At 44.5% G+C, this 13,540-nt stretch overlaps 1 protein-coding gene across 3 annotated transcripts in view; it reads right to left on the bottom strand.

Annotated features, from left to right (window-relative positions):
* Nucleotides 1-12,264, bottom strand: part of ARHGEF37 (Rho guanine nucleotide exchange factor 37) — a 53,987-nt gene extending 41,723 nt beyond the window's left edge. For 2 of the 3 annotated variants that reach the window (XM_032158327.2, XM_032158330.2), the window contains exon 1: nucleotides 12,005-12,264. The gene's annotated coding sequence lies outside the window, so the exon portion shown is untranslated. Of the gene's footprint in view, nucleotides 1-11,457; nucleotides 11,697-12,004 lie in introns of all 3 variants that reach the window. The other variant, XM_032158328.2, reaches the window with a different exon arrangement.
* Between the last annotated feature and the right edge of the window lie 1,276 nt (nucleotides 12,265-13,540).

Genomic DNA, 13,540 nt, shown 5'->3' with positions numbered 1-13,540 from the left:
TATTATAGAATATCAAATGCTGGCAGGAATGTGGAGAAACTGGATCTCTCTACACTGCTGGTGAAAACGTAAAATGCCTGGGTACAATGGCTTACACCTGTAATCCCAGCACTTTGGAAGGCTGAGGCGGGCGGATCACCTGTGGTTAGGAGTTCAAGACCAGCCTGACCAACATGGCAAAACCCCGTCTCTACTAAAAATATAAAAATTAGCCAGGCATGGTGGTGGGCGCCTGTAATCCCAGCTACTCGGGAGGCTGAGACAGGAGAATTGCTTGAATCCAGGAGACGGAGGTTGTGATGAGCCAAGATCGTGCCACTGCACTCCAGCCTGGACGACAGAGTGAGACTCCATCTCAAAAACAAAAACAAAAACAAAAACAAAAAAAAAACAAGAAAATGTAAAATGGTACAGCCACTCTTGAAAATAGTTTGTCAGTTTCTTCAAAAATAAAACATACACTTTCTGTATAACTCAGCAATTGCCTGTGTGGACATCCCACAGTAAGAGAACTTATGTACAAAAACTTGTACATTAGTGTTCACAGAACCTTTATTTGTAATATTCAAAAACTGGAAACAACCAAAATTTCCTTTAACAGATGATGGTTAAACAAACAGTGGTACATCCATGCCACTGAATACTCAGAAATGAAAAGGAACGAACTGCTGATACAGCAACAACTTGGATGGCTCTCGAGGGCATGATGCTGTGTGAAAAAAAGCCAATCTTTAAATGTCACATACTGTGTGATTCCATTTAATAACAAAGAAAGTCGTAGAGATAGAGAACAGATTTGTGGCTGCCTGCTTAGAGATGGGGATGGACAGCAGGTGGGTGTGAGTATAAAAGAATAGTAACAGAGAGAACTTTGTGGTGACAGTGTTATTGCCTACAACAGAATATTCTGTAATTTAACTGAGGTGGTGACTACACAAATCTACACATGATAAAATGGAATAGAACAATCACACACAAACACATATATTATACCATTGCCAATTTCCTGGTTTTGGTGTTGTGCTATATTTAAACAAGATGTAACCATTGGGGAAACATGGGTGAACAGTACAGAGGACCTCCCTGTGCTATTGTTGCAACCTCATCTTGATGTATAATTATTTAATAAAAATGTAAAAGCAAAATATTATACAGACGCTCTTTGACTTACAATGAGGTTATGTCCTGAAAAACCCATTATAAGTTGTAAAATGTATAAGTAAAAAATGCGTGAAATATACCTGACACCTAGTGAACATCATAGCTTAGCCTAGATTACTTCAAATGTGCTTAGAACACTTACATTAGCCTACAGTTGCCCAAAATCATCTAATACAAAAATCTGTTTTATAACGAAGTGTTCAATATCTAGAGTAATTAATTGAATACAGTATCGAAAGTGAAAAATAGAATAGTTGTATGGGTACTCAAAGTACGGTTTCTACTGAATGTGTATCACTTTTGCACCATCTTACAGTCAAAAATTCGTAAAGTCGAATCATCATGTCGGGGACTGTCTGTATAGCTTAAGTTATTCACTATCTTTGCAATACTCTCAGGACAAAGCAGCTTAAAAGCCTGGGAGAAGCCAGGCAAATGGTCTCACACCTATCATCCCAGCCACTCAGGAAGCTGAGGAGGGAGGATCACTTGAGTCCAGGAGTTCAAGGCTGCAGTGAACTATGAGCACACTACTGCACTCCAGCCTGGGCAACAGAGAGAGACCTCATCTCTTAAAAAAAGACAAAGGCTGGCTGAGCACGGTGGCTCACGCCTGTAATCCTCAAACTTTGGGAGGCCGAGGTGGGTGGATTGACTGAGCTCACGAGTCTGACACCAGCCTGGGCAGAAGCAACAGCCTGCTGCAGAAGTATTAACTCTAGAACATTCAACTGTTTTTTTTTTTTTTTTTTTTTTTTTGAGATGGAATACAAAAGTCCTAGCTCCTCAGGAGGCTAAGGCAGGAGGATTGTTTTGGGCCCAGGAGGTTGAGACCACAGAGAGCCATGCATGGCATGGCCATGATTGTGCCACTGCAGCCTGGGCATCAGAGAGAGACTCTGCCTCAAAAAAGAAAAAAAGAACTAAAAGAGGTCCTCTGTAATATTCACCCATGTTTCCCCAGTGGTTACATCTTATTTAAATATAGCACAACATCAAAACCAGGAGATGGGCATTGGTATAATACATGTTTGTGTTTGATTGTTCTATTCCATTTTATTACGTGTAGATTTGTGTAGTCACCACCTCAATTAAATTACAGAACACACCTATAATCCCAGAACTTTGGGAGGACGAGGCGGGAGGATCACTTTAGCTCAGGAGTTTGAGACCACAGTGGGCAACGTGGTGAAACCCCATCTCTATAAAAAAACACATAAAAATTAGCCAGGTGTGGTGATGCACATCTGTAGTCCCAGCTACTCTGGAGTCTGAGGTGGGAGCCATTCTCTGCCTGGGAGGCAGAGGTTGCAGTAAGCCCAGAGCCAAGATCACACCTCTGCACCCCAGCCTGGGCAAGAAGAGCGAAACTCTGTCTCCAAAAAAAAAAAAAAAGAATAAAATAGCCAGGCCAGACGTGGTGGCTCACACCTGTAATCCCCACACTTTGGGAGGCCAAGGTGGGCAGATCACGAGGTCAGGAGTTCGAGACCAGCCTGACCAACACGGTGAAACCTCGTCTCTACTAAAAATACAAAAATTAGCCAGACATGGTGGTGTGCACCTGTAATCCCAGCTACTCAGGAGGCTGAGGTAGGTGAATTACTTGAACCTGGGAGGCAGAGGTTGCTGTGAGCCAAGATTGTGCCACTGCACTCCAGCCTGGGCAACAGAGTAAGGCTCCATCTCAAAAAAAAAAAAAAGGTTGAATGATCTGCAGTTAATACTTCTGCAGCAAGCTACTGCTTCTGATTCTAGAAAAGAATAAAACTGAGTTAATTCTCTTCTCTCTCTTCTCTTCTGTTCACACTGGCACAGAGGGATTTGGGCATTCCCACATTCATTCAAGAAGTGTTTGGAGCAACTACTACATGCCAAGCATTTTGCAGGATTCCAGAAATAAAAAGATCAGGAAAAAGCAGGTCTACCATTAGGATAAAGTACTTAAAATATCTGGTTATGGCTGGGCACGGTGGCTCACGCTTGTAATCCCAGCACTTTGGGAGGCCGAGGCAGGCGGATCACGAGGTCAGGAGATTGAGACCATGGTGAAACCCCGTCTCTACTAAAAATACAAAAAATTAGCCGGGCGTGGTGGCGGGCGCCTGTAGTCCCAGCTACTCGGAGAGGCTAAGGCAGGAGAATGGCGTGAACCCGGGAGGTGGAGCTTGCAGTGAGCCGAGACTGCGCCACTGCACTCCAGCCTGGGCGACAGAGCAAGACTCCGTCTCAAAAAAAAAAAAAATCTGGTTATTTGTTCCAGGTTTCACTCCACTAAAGGCAGAGGAACTATTTAAATTAAAACATGATGTAGGTTGGGCACGGTGGATCATGCCTGTAATCCCAACACTTTGTGAGGCTAAGGTGGGAGGATTGCTTGAGCTCAGGAGGTGGAGACCAGCCTGGGAAACACAGTGAGACCCCATCACTATAAAAAAAAAAAAAAAAAAATTTAAATTAGCCAGGCGGCCGGGTGCGGTGGCTCACACCTGTAATCCCAGCACTTTGGGAGGCCAAGACAGGAGGATCACCTGAGGTCAGGAGTTCAAGACCAGCCTGGCCAACATGGTGAAACCCCGTCTCTACTAAAAATACAAAAATTATTATAAGTCGGGCATGATGGCGGGTACCTGTAATCCCAGCTACTCAGGGGGCTGAAGCAGGAGAATCACTTGAACTTGGGAAGCAGAGGTTGCAGTGAGCTGAGATCTCGCCACTGCACTCTAGCCTGGGCAACAAGAGGGAAACTCCGTCTCGAAAACAACAACAACAAAAAAATTAGCCAGGCATGGTGGTGCATGCCTGTAGTCCCAGCTACTTGGAATGCTGAGGTGGGAAGATTGCTTGAACTCCGGAAGTTGAGGCTACAGTGAGCAGTGATCATGCCACTGCACTCCAGCCTGGACAACAGAGTGAGACCCTGTCTTATAAATTAATTAATTAATTAATAAAACATTATGTGTCAATTAAAAACATAATAAAACTTTTAAAAAATGATATGGACATCCTGATTATTTAATCCCTTTCAAGAGAGAAGAAGTAACAAGAGGAAACGATACTCCAAACCTTTTTTTTTTTTTTTTTTAAGAGACAGGATCTCACTCTGTCACCCAGGGCTGGAGTACAGTGATGCAATCCTGGACTCAAGCAATCCTCCCACGTAGCTGGGACTACAGACATGTGCCACCATGCCCAGCTAATTTTCTAACTTTTTGTAGAGACGGGGTCTCACTTGTTTCTGAGGCTGGTCTCTAACTCCTGGCCTCAAGTGATCCTCTCATCTTGGCCTCCCAGTGCACTGGGATAACAGGCATGAGCCGCTGAGGCTGGCCTAGTTTTGACCAACTGGAGGAACTGAATGGAAAAATGGAACTAAGCAGATCCCTGGGGAAAGTGAAACTATCATTTGAAAGTTCTTTCAGAAGATAAAATGTCAGGGCAGGGAAAGTTGAGGATCCATCAGCTAGCTGACCACCAAGGCTTTAAAGAGGAGCCATTTTATTTATTTATTTAAAAAAATTTTTTTTTCTTTCCCTTTCTTACTCCCGGAAGGAGCCAATTTAAACATTTAAAGAAGGGGAAAAAAAGGAAAACAATCTGCTCTCAGACTCCAGGAATGGTTCATAGAAAGCTGTCAAAGGTGAAGTTCAGACATCATGAGAGCAAAGGACCCTGCTGAAGAATAAAGGGGCCAGGCATGGTGGCTCATGCCCATAATCCCAGCACTTTAGAAGATCAGGTGGGCAGATCACATGAGGCCAGGAGTTCGAGACCAGCCTGGCCAACATGGCAAAACCCCATCTCTGCTAAAAAATACAAAAACTTAGCCAGGTGTGGTAGCACACGCCTGTAATCTCAGCTACTTGGGTGGCTGAGACACAAAAATTGCTTGAACCTTGGAGGCAGAGGTTGCTGTGAGCTGAGATCATGCCACTGCACTCCAGCCTGGGTGACAGAGCAAGATTCTGTCTCAAAAAACAAACAAACAAACAAAAAAACAGGCCAGGCACGGTGGCTCACGCCTGTAATCCCAGCACTTTGGGAGGCCAAGGTTGGCAGATCACAGGGTCAGGAGTTCGGGACCAGCCTGACCAACATGGTGAAACCCTGTCTCTACTAACAATACAAAAAAATTAACCGGGTGTGGTGGCACACGCCTGTAATCCCAGCTACTCAGGAGGCTGAGGCAGGAGAATCGCTTGAACCCAGGAGGCGGAGGTTGCAGTGAGCTGAGATCACACCACTGCACTCCAGCCTGAGCGACAGAGTGAGACTTTGTCTCCAAAAAAAAAAAAAAAGAATAAAGGGAGGGAACACCTACAGAAACAAGAATGTGCACACAGGGACCCTGGCTACTAAGCCTGGTTTATAAAGATAGACACCATAGTCAGAAGGGAGGATCCTGTACAAAGGGCTTCCAGAACTCTAAAACCCCCAAAAGAGCTGGAATCAACAAAATTATAAGGATAACTTCCAAAGTCTCATCCCTACTATCACTACCAAGCATATTTTAAGACTGATGTTCAGAAAAAGTAAGAGAAAGGCACACTATTTGGTGGCAGTGCTTTCCTCTTCTTAGTTCTAAAGATTGATTGTGAGAGGTATGGTGAAGGTTAGGAGCCCAGGCCCCAGAGCCAGAAAAACCTCATTTCAAATGCTGATTCTGCGATCCATTAGCTGGCTTTCCTAGGGTATTTATATAACCTTTCTTACAGGGTTGTTATAAGATTTCTTAAGATAATCCAAGTAAAATATTTAATAGAGTGCCCGGTACATGGTAAACTCTCAATTATAGTAGCCGTGGTTTTTTGCTTCTATTATTGTTAAGTTGGAAAGGGTAGCATTACCATTGATCAGATGTATGAAGTTGTCTAAAGACACATGGCTGATCTAGATGCATAATATTTAAGCAGGTGCCATGAACAGCTAATCATAATAAGAAGAAGAACTATATATCAGAGCCTTACTGAGAATAAGACTAATACCATAGAAATAGAACTGAGAGACTGAGAAAGAGACTGAAATGATGGCATGACTCACTTCAGCCATGATAGAGACTGATTCCCTTTTTCGTATGAGCGAATACATTTTTATTCCTCATCCTCCTTTTGCCTAAGCCACTCTGAGCTGGATTTCTGCCACTTGATTAAAACAAATAGTTCATTAGCCCTTAGAAAGGGAAACAGATCATCTGGAGTCAGCATAGGCTAATTTAATAAAAACTGGTCATGCCAGAGTTTCCTCATTCTCTTACTGACAGTCAACTAGATCAGTAGATCAAAGGAATGCTGTAGTCCAGTGTATCTGGACCAGGAAGGTGTTGTCAGTCTCTTGTGACATACTTACCCACATGGAATAAGAGGCAGTGGTGGAGGCTGGTGCAGAGGGCAGAGACAGGACAGTAATAAGGACTAAAAAGTGATAAAACTACTAAATTCGAAGAGCGTTGATCAGTGTCCACCTCTGGGCTCTGTTTTGTTTTATTAAAGATATCTACTAATTTGTGCTTTCCAACTCTGAGACCATCTGGGTCTAAACCTCCACCACCTTTCTCCTGGACTGGTACAACAGCTTCCTGACTGGATACACAGCATCAGAGTGGCGTGGTCTTTCAAAAACATAAAATTGGGCTGAGCATGGTGGATCACACCTGTAATCCCTGCACTTTGGGAGGCCAAGGCAGGTGGATCACCTGAGGTCAGGAGTTCGAGACCAGCCTGGCCAACATGGCGAAAACTCATCTGTAATGAAAATTAAAAGAAAAATTAGCCAGGCATGGTGGTGCATGCTTGTAGTCCCAGCTCGGGAGGCTGAGGCAGGAGAATCACTTGAACCTGGCAGGTGGAAGTTGCAGTGAGCTGAGATTGCACCACTGCACAACCTGAGCAACAGAGCAAGACTCCATCTCAAAAACAAAAACAAAAAACAAAAAAACATAAAATTTGTCACTTTACTTCTCTGCTTGAAACCCAGACAAGTCTATCCCTGATTTCCACCACCTTCAAAAGAACCACTCCTTTCCCGTGATAATTATTTTGTTTATTCTATTTGTTGTATTACTCAGAGGTTCATTCAAAATAATGTAAACCCCATGAGGGCAGGGATCATGTGTCTATTATTCATCAGTGCATTACCTAGTGTTTACTCTAGATCTAGCATATAGTTGGTGCTCAATTAATCGAATTAATGAATGAAAGACATGGGCAAACACTGGCAGAATAAAGATCAAATTGTCAATGACATTGTCGCAACTGGAGTTAGACTGATATGATCATACACAACTCTTGGTTCTTCTTGGAAGCCACCAGAAAGTTTGAGGTCAGGTATGGAATAGCAACTCCGTTTGAATTTTATATAAAATGAAAAATACAGGCCAGGCACAGTGGCTCACACTTGTAATCCCAGCACTTTGGAAGGCCAAGGCAGGCAGATCACTTGAGGTCAGGAGTTCGAGACCAGCCTGGTCAACATGGTGAAACCTTGCCTCTACTAAAAATACAAAAATTAGCTGGGCATGGTGGCACATGCCTGTAATCCCAGCTACTTGGGAGGCTGAGGCAGGAGACTCGCTAGAACCCAGGAGGCAGAGGTTGCAGTGAGCGGAGATCACGCCACTGCACTCCAGCCTGGGCAACAGAGCAAGACTCCGTCTCTAAATAAATAAATAATACAGTATGCACTATGTAGTGTTTTTTGCCTGGGGCTTTCTTTCAGAAAAATTATTTTGAGATCCATTCATATGGAAGCATGTATCAATACATCATTACTTTCCATTGCTTAGCAGAATTCTGTTATATGGATATACCACAATTTGTCTCTTCATATACCGAATAAACAACTGTTTGTTTCCTGTTTCACTATTACAATAAAGCTGGACCTGGGAGTGAAGTTTCTGGATAACATTATAAGTGTATCTTTAACTTTATAAGTTAAGTGTGTATTTAACTAAGATCTTTTTGAAAGTGGTTGTACCATTTTACATTGCAACCAATGGTATATAAGAGTTCCAGTTCCTCTACCTTCTGGTCAACATTTGGTAGAGCCAATCTTTTCATTTTAGCCATCCTAATAGTTATGAAGTGATATTTCACTGTGGTTTTAATGTGCATTTCCCTAATGAGTAATGATCTTGAGTATCTTTTCAAGTGGTTATTTGCCACCTATATATATTCTTTGGACAACATTTTAAAAAATTGTTTAAATAATGAAAGAGGCTCTTGCTCATTATATAACTAGATAAACAATATAGAAACATATAAAGAAGGCCAGGCATGGTGGCTCATGCCTGTAATCCTAGCACTTTGGGAGGCCAAGGCAGGCAGATCATCTGAGGTCAGGAGTTCAAGACCAGCCTGGCCAACATGGTGAAACCCTGTCTCTACTGAAAATACAAAAATTAGCCAGAAGTGGTGGCACATGCCTGTAATCCCAGCTACAATCCCAGCTACTCAGGAGGCTGAGGCAGGAGAATCACTTGAACCCAGGAGGTGGAGGTTACTGTGAGCAGAGATCATGCCATTGCACTCCAGCCTGGGTGACAGAGCGAGACTCCATCTCAAAAAAAAAAAAAGAAAGTAAAAGAAAAAGAAACACATAAAGAAGAGTTCATAGTCAAAATTAGAAAAAACATCCTAATATTTTAGAAACTACTATGAAACAAAATAGAGCCACAGAGCCAAAAAGGGAAGGAATTTTCCAAGTCACTGTGCTTACAGAAAAGGACTTCTCTATGTTGATAAATAAATGATTGGAAGTGAGGAGGAAAGAGAGCAACAGACATCCCCTCTCCCATACGCAGACAGACATACACATTCTCTCTCTCTTTCCTGGAGGAAAAACTCCCCTTTATAAATACATGGAGAGGACAGGTGGTATGTGTGTTAACCCAAATCAAATAGCAGCTATTTGTCCTTAGCCATATTTCCCCAGCTCTATTTGGAAGGCCTAAAAAGGTCTTCCAAAAGAGGAAGGAGACAACACAGTATTTTTTTAAAGCAGTTATTTTTACAGATAAGTGAGCCTGCCCAGGCTCTGTCATCATAAGTTTGGATCCATAGATTTAAAGTTCTTGAGCCTTCCAGTATTAGGGAATTAAGAAAATAATAACAATTATTAGAATTATAAAATTCTCTGGGTGCAGTGGCTCACGCCTGTAATCCCAGCACTTTGGGAGGCTGAGGTGGCAGGATCACTGGCATCCAGGAGTTCATGACCAGTGTGGGCAATATAGCAAGACCCTGTGTCTACAAAAAGTAAAAATTAGCCAGGTGTGGTGGCATAGGCCTGTAGTCCCAGCTACTCAGAAGGCTGAGGCTGGAGGATTGCTTGAACCTGAGCGGTTGAGGCTGCAGTGAGTTGCGACTGCATCACTGCACTCAGCCTGGGTGACAGAGCGAGGAGATCCTGTCTCTAAATAAACAAACAAATAAACAAATTCTTCATCTTATCAATAAACAAGCAATAGGCTTTGGACAGTCAAGCTCTACAAATGCCATTTTGCTTCTGTTACAGCACATGAAAACACATTCCCTACCTCATTAGTTAAATAAAAAGCCATTTATTTGATCTAGGGCAGAATCAACCAAGGCACTGTTTACCACAGTAATCTGCTGATCCAAGAGGGATGTGAGCCAACTGCCAGCAACTCCTGTTCCCTGGCAGAAATTCAGCTGAGGCTCTATTGCTGAGTAAGGGTGGGTGCTGCTCAGGTCCCAGTTTATGTCCTATTTCCTCTCATTTAAAAACAAACTCTATAGGCCGGGCATGGTGGCTCATGCCTGTAATCCCAGCACTTTGGGAGGCCGAGGTAGGCGATTACCTGAGCTCAGGAGTTTGCAATCAGCCTGGGCAACACGGTGAAACCCCATCTCTACTAAAATACAAAAAATTAACCGGGCGTAGTGGCGTGTGCCTGTAGTCCCAGCTACTCAGGAGGCTGAGGCAGGAGCATTGCTTGAACCCGGGAGGCGGAGGTTGCAGTGAACCAAGATCGTGCCATTGCACTCCAGCCTGGAAGACAGAGCAAGACTTCGTCTAAAACAAACAAACAAACAAACAAAAAACAACAACCAAAAAAACAGGGTGTTGACCCCATTTGAAAGAGGCAAGTGAAGCCCAGTAAGCACTCCTTGTTACAGTATCTGGTAGTTTCTACTTTCAGTTTTTGATTTGGAGTCAAATATTGAGGGTAGTGCCTTGCTGCACCCTTATTTAGGATACCATCATGAAGGTATGTGGTGTGGTCTGTAAGTCTTAATAGGGCTGACTTTATTTTTTCATGTTTATAGTTTTTTAAATTGTATTTTATTTCAGATACAGCCCAATTTCTTCCAGGTCATCAATCTTTCCTAACTACCACAGCTTTGATTTTGTGTGTCATCACTTTTTTTTTTAATTAATGCATAAGAGATGTACATAGTTTCAGGGTACCTGTGATACTTTAATATATTTATAAAGATCAAATCAGTGTACTTGGGATAGCCATCACTTTAAATATTTGTCTTTTTTTTTTTTTTTTTGAGACAGAGTCTCGCTCTGTCGCCCAGGCTAGAGTGCAGTGGCACGATCTCAGCTCACTGCAAGCTCCGCCTCCCAGGTTCATGCCATTCTCCTGCCTCAACCTCCCGGGTAGCTGGGACTACAGGCGCCCGCCACCACGCCCGGCTAATTTTTTATATTTTTAGTAGAGATGGGGTTTCACCGTGCACTCGATCCCCTGACCTCGTGATCCGCCCACCTCGGCCTCCCAAAGTGCTGGGATTACAAGCGTGAGACACCGCGCCCAGCCATTTGTCTTTTCTTTATGCTAGAACCATTCAAATTATTCTGTCTAGCTATTTTGAAATATACAATAGATTATTGTAAACTATAGTCACCCTATAATCGTCAGCACTTTTATTGAGCATATATTATGTCAAGCACTAGCCTTTATGTTCATTCTTAAGTCTGACAATAACCTGGAGGATGAAGCAGACACTCTCATCCCCAGTCTACACATAAAACTGGGCCTTGAAGAGGTTAAACTATGCTTCCTGGATCACATAGCTAGCTGTCTGGACGCACAGCAGGTACTCCTTCACCAGCTGCCTCCCTTCAAAGGAGCAAAGAAAGTGCTCTGAAACCACCGTGCCTGAGTGCCAGCCTGCAGGCATTCTTTACAGCAGGAATTCATGTCAAATCTCAAACTGTGCACAAGGCTTTGTGTGAACCCTTCTGCGGGGAGTGGACACAGATCTCTAAGGGGTCAGGGACCCTCAGAAGGTTAAGAACCAGTGCCTGGGCAGGCTGTCCGCTTACCCACTGTAATTTTCTGGCTTTCAGAAGCCGGATGTTCTGACTTACAGTCCCAGCTTTGGCACGACTTTTCTGAGGGACCTTAGCCAAGTCACCTCACCTATGGATCACGGATTTCTGTTCTCTTTTTTCCTGGCCTTGACTGTCTATTCATAATTATATTTTGCTTGGCAAGGATTCTTTACCATTGTATTTTTCCATTGTTATAATGTATGCATTCTTTCTAAAAGCTGTCTGAAGTCCTGCACGGAAGAAGGCAGAGAGAAACAGGAACAAAGAAGAATAATGTTTTTCCAGGCCGGCTTACCTCCCTGGGCCTCAGTTTCCCACCTGTAAAACGACTAGGGTAGGCCATATGGACCAGGTGGCTTACATTCCCATAAGGCTCAAGACATAAAGCTAGCTACCAAGCAAGTTGGGACCCGGGAGGTCGTCGCATCCTGCCTTTCTCTGTCCCACCTCCCTTTTCTGATCCTCCCAGCAGCTGTTTCCTGCACCCCTCCCCAGCCCCATCCTGCTTGACCAGGCCCCAATCGCCCGGCGGACTCACCTGCGCGCGCAAAGTGCCTGCCGGCGCTCACGCACGGAGGTCGGCCGCCGGGGCAACAGCGCAGCCGGGGCAGGAGGGGTGCGTCGCCCAGCTCCCGGAACCCGCGCCGCTCCGGGTGGCTGTGCCCACCGAGGGCGCTGGCGGGCGCGGCTATGCCCACGCAGCTGCCTGCGTGCGTGCGCCGCGAGGGGGTGGCTGGTCTCCAGCCTTTGTTAATTGTCTTTCTGGAGCAAGGTTGTTTTCTGTTCGCTGCTCCCGGAGTCAGCCCCGGCCGGCTCGGAACCGTGCCCTGGCTGCCAGCCAACCCGAAGCATTGCAGGCGGAGTTTAGCGACGTGCCGGCACCCACCCTCCCGCGGCCTCTCATTAAGCCACCTTCTCCGCGGGCTCGTCATCCCGAAAACAGGAGCCGGCATTTAGGCCACCCGGTGGGAATGCTGACCCCGGTATTACTGGATACCTATGCTCCTGCCCGAATCACCAAACTTTAGGGCTGGGCCTCAATTTAATTCTTAGTGTTGGCTGCCGAGGAGCCCTTGGTTCTTGCCCCAGCTCTCCTGGGAGCCCTGCACAACCTTAGCCAAGTCGGCCAGTCTCTTCCACGACATGACGGTGTTGGTCCATTCTTTCACTCTACTGGGAGCAAGACACTGTTCTGGGCACAGAGAACACAACAGTTAACACGATAGACAAGGTCCTGGCCTTATTGGGCTCCTGTGCTAGACACTAAACCCACCATTGAAAGTGATAGTTGCTATGAAACGCATGTAAAGTTTCATATCGGGGCAACCAAACCTTGTTTGTAGCATCAGGAATGGACAAGATTAGCTTTTCTCATTCTGCCACTTCTTTTATTCTTATTTTCATTTGTAGGGCTTAATTTAGGGCTTATTATTTATTATTACTGCTGGTAGTAGTCGTATTGCTAATAAGGGCCAGGCGCTATACTAAATGTTTTACTTGTACTGTCTCAATTATCTCATTCACAATTTCTCTAAGAGATAGGTATCATTATTATTATCCTCATTTTCAAGAGAGAGAAACTTAAGCTACAGAGGTGAAAATAACTTGCCCATGACACACAACTACTAAGTGACAGTGCCAGTATTCGAATTCAGACTATCTGTGGGTTCAGGGTGCTTAACCACCACTCTACACTCATAAAAACATGAAAACCAAAACAGTGTCTTCTCTTGAATGTGACAGATGAGGGCAACTGAAGGGGAGAGGGGTGGTATAGCTTGCAGAAGAGAAAAACCAAGGGTGCCGGGCGCGGTGGCTCACAGCTGTAATCCCAGGACTTTGGGAAGCTGAGGGGGGGCAGATCACCAGGTCAAGAGATCGAGAGCATCCTGGCCGACATAGTGAAATCCCGTCTCTACTAAAAATAGAAAAATTAGCTGGGTGTGGTGGTGCATGCCTGTAATCCCAGCTGCTTGGGAGGCTGAGGCAGCAGAATCACTTGAACCCTGCAGGCGGAGGTTGCAGTGAGCTGAGATCACACCACTGAACTCCAGCCTGGCAACAGAGCAAGACT

The sequence above is a fragment of the Hylobates moloch genome, unplaced genomic scaffold (genome assembly GCF_009828535.3).
Source record: "Hylobates moloch isolate HMO894 unplaced genomic scaffold, HMol_V3 SCAFFOLD_6, whole genome shotgun sequence".
NCBI classification, from domain to species: Eukaryota; Metazoa; Chordata; class Mammalia; order Primates; family Hylobatidae; genus Hylobates; species Hylobates moloch.
The sequence above is the reverse complement of the archived record's forward strand: the minus strand, read 5'-3'. Positions and strand labels throughout refer to the sequence as shown.